Source organism: Dermochelys coriacea, chromosome 3 (genome assembly GCF_009764565.3).
Source record: "Dermochelys coriacea isolate rDerCor1 chromosome 3, rDerCor1.pri.v4, whole genome shotgun sequence".
Taxonomy (NCBI): domain Eukaryota; kingdom Metazoa; phylum Chordata; order Testudines; family Dermochelyidae; genus Dermochelys; species Dermochelys coriacea.
Window position 1 is genome coordinate 135,409,278 of NC_050070.1, and position 3,578 is coordinate 135,412,855.

The 3,578-nt window shown below is 48.7% G+C and overlaps 1 long non-coding RNA gene across 1 annotated transcript; it reads right to left on the minus strand.

The window, feature by feature from the left end:
- Positions 1 to 860: 860 nt before the first annotated feature.
- LOC119852513 lies at positions 861 to 3,166 on the minus strand. Its single transcript, XR_005291699.2, has 2 exons — positions 2,780 to 3,166; positions 861 to 2,611 (listed from the first exon to the last, which is right to left on the minus strand). It is a non-coding gene; the product is annotated as an uncharacterized LOC119852513 (long non-coding RNA).
- Between the last annotated feature and the right edge of the window lie 412 nt (positions 3,167 to 3,578).

Sequence of the window (3,578 nt, forward strand, 5' to 3'; positions counted from 1 at the left end):
CCCCCTCTTTCCTGGGCCCAATGACTCCATAATTACTTACACAAAGTGGAATAGTGTCAACAAAAGAGATTGAGGGCACCTTACATCAGACAATCACATAGCTCAGTGGTCTGAGCATGCTCCTGAAAGGTGGGAGACCCCTGTTCAAATCCTATCTGCTCCTATGGGAGAACTGAACCTGGCTTTCCCCCATGAATGTGCTAATTACTAGGCTAGAAGTATAAGGTAGATACTAGCAGTGCCACTGCCAGCCAGATTTTGAATGGGATCCGATACAGTAGGCAGCCTCTGAGCACACCTACTAGATCAAGCCCTGCAGGCAAAATCTGCAGAAGAGCACCTGTATTTCCCCAGTTCATAGATCACTCTACAGCTTAGGTAGGACACAGGCATCTAGGCACTTAGTGAAGCAGCAGCGCACATGCTGAGAGGCAAAAACATAGGTGTCTAATGCATTTATACAGCAAAAATGTAGATATCAACTGAGTTCAAGTAGCAGCCGAGCAAGAGTTTTGCAAATTGCAGTAGGGTCTAAAACTGGGAGGGCTAGGGGCCTAAGTACCTCTCTGGATGTGGACTTTTAAATTTAAGAGAGGAAGCATAATAATATAGTTGTTAGAACAAGGGTATAGGAGTCAGGAGCACCATCTTCCATTCTGGGTCCTGCCATGGACTTGCTGTGTGACCTCTGGCAAGTCACTCTGTGTCTCAATTTCCTCCTCTGTAAAATGGGAATAATAATATTTACCTGCCTCACTTGGATGTTGGAAGATTAGTTACTGTTTGTAAAGCACTGGAAGATTCTCTCATGAAAGATGGAACAGAAGTGCAAAGTATTATAACTAAAACAAAGCAAAATCTGTAGTCATAAAATAATTTATTGTACTTACAGCACTCGTTATATAAGTGTTGACAAGCAATGAAAAGGGCCTGTCTACACTTAGAGTTGTTCCTGATTTACTGTTCCTGATTGTCCCCTAACTCAAGAACAACTCCCTGTATAGACAAGTCCAAAGTAATCCTCCCAACTGAGTTGACTACCTACATTTCAAGGAAATAGAGAACTGAATAATCAATATGGGGCAGCACCTTTATAAGGAATCCACTTCACAATAATATATTGGTTATGCAAAACAATAAATAAATAAATTTGTATCACAGCATATAATCCCTTGTATGAATACTACTTGAAAACATACTATTTTGCTGGTCCTTAGAAATTCTTAAATTGCAGGTCACAATACAGCCATGAAGCAAAAAATAAAGGACATCCCTTAAAATACAAACGAGTATATCATCTTACTCACAACCCCACCATGAGGTGAATGACCTACTGAAGACCATAGCGCAAGTCAGCGGCAGAGCCAGGATTAGAAGCCAGGAATTCCTGGCTCCCAGTTCTGTGTCCAGGTCATTAGACCACCCCGTGCTTTGCAGAGATGACTTTTAAAACAGCCTTAAAATCAATCCAAACAGGAGCAAAATTTCCTCCAAACACATGGGCTCTGAACGGGGTTGACCTGTGCCACTCTCCCCACCCCACCCCTACCCTGGGAGATTTGCCTGGCGATCTGCACTAGGTTCAGGGCAGTTGCGCGAGTGCCGCGCGTTTGATCTTTCCTGGGTTGTGCAATGCTGGATTCTCCCCCTTGGAAGAAGCGGCATCGCTAGCAGCCGCCGTCGTTTACTATATTTGGTTCACCACGAGGTGACCCATCCAGATAAAGAGCTGAAGTCAACACACACGAATTCCTTTCTTGGTGCGGCCGAGGGAGGCACCGAGGGGCTGCTGGCTGCGGGTGGGAGGGGGATTATCACCTTCCTAGCTTGCTCGCTCTAATTATAGCTAGCGCAGCTGGTGCAGTCCCCTTTGGCGCCGGCGCTGGAGAGTCAGTCAGGGAGGGGGCCCGGGAGCCCTCAGCCCCGCAAGCACAAGCAGCTTCCGGGGCCTGCGGCTGCTCCTCCCCATGCCCGGGCTGCAATGCTGCACGATGAGCCAGCGCTTTGCTATTGTGATTGCCCCAGTCAAGGGCTCTGGGCAGTGACCGTACGAACTGCCTCATTCAGAAGGGGACTCCCGCCGCCTGGATTCATGGGTCAGGCACGTGTCAGTGTCTCGTCGCCTCTTTTGCGATGGGGGAGGTTCTGCGGGCTCTCTCGCGGGCTCGCTGCATCTCCCTGCTCCTCTCCTCCTCATGCCCAGCCTGGTGAGCTGGTGCTTTGCTATTGCAACCCGGGAGCACGACATCTCAGCGTGGTCCCCACGGAAGGTGTCCCCCAGACTGCAAAAAGGATCAGGGTGCAGCCTCTGGCGCTGAGAGAGAACCACTGACGGCGTACGGCCGCAGGAATCACAGGCTGAGCCTCAGTGGGGAAGGTGAACTTGGTGGTGTGACTACGAGCACTGGCAGGGACTCAGCTGGGCTGTAGCAGTGCCCTGACCAAGCCTCGCTCGCTGGCGAAGCACGTGACTAGACTGCAGCTCCAAAGCGCTGCCTGGGAAGTTAATTACTCAGGACGCAACCCCGCTAATGAAGTTTCCACTTGCGAGCGTACTAATAAGACGCCGCCGCTTGCGGTGGGTACTGTACAACCACGGCACTGACTGCTACTGTAATTAAAAAAAACAAACAAACCAAAAAACCAAAGTGAAGGATGTAACCAGTGCGATGATTAAACAAGGTACAAGCCTCCCACTACACCCTTATTTCCCTCCCCTTCAAACAGACACCCAAACAAGACCTGAAAGTTAGGCCGAGGCAGGGTTACATTTTAGTACCTTGGATTGTGCAATGAATCTGGGTCAAAGAGGCATCAGGAACGATTAACAGAATTACAGAGATGCATGCAGGGGAAATCCAGGGTGGATGAAGAATACCAGTGGGTAGGTCCATGATCAAAGGGCAGCTGCTTTCCTCTTCCCAGATTTCTCTCTAAGCAGCTTACCTTTGTCTTGCAGGTCCTTTGGAGACTCCTGCTGCTGCCTACTGTAAACAGAAAGGCTCCAACCTGGCTCCAGGGCACAGCCTTCCTATGCCAAGCCTATGCACCCTCCACTCCCAACCACACACACTCTGCCTCTAAAGCAATCGCTTCCAGTGCACAGCAGAAACTGGCTCAACTGGAAATCATGCAGGGAAAAGAGTAAAACCACCAACAGGAGGCCTGCTTTTGAGGAACTGTGGAACCTCCCCCTCCCCTCCCCCCACGTAAGTCCTATAATATTGGTGCTAAAAGATTTAAATTTGAGAGGTATGAGCCATGTAAAGAGCAAAGAGCCATATGCTGTCTGGAGTAACTGCAGCAATCTTATTAAAGACCATGGCATTTTCTGTCTGTAAATGAGAGCAGAACCTAGCCCTGGGATTTTAAACTGGAATTGTGTGTTATCGAGGAAGTAGCTGGGATTCCTTCTAGGGCCCCGTTTTCCCATGTCAGTGCAGCAAATCCTTCCTAGTTTTTTTCTGTTTGCCTTTGATCCTGTCTTGTTTCACCACGTGTATGAAAATACTCAGCACTGGTAAGTAAACAGCACTGCACACTGTCCTCCCCTTCCCACCATTTATTTCCATTATGTA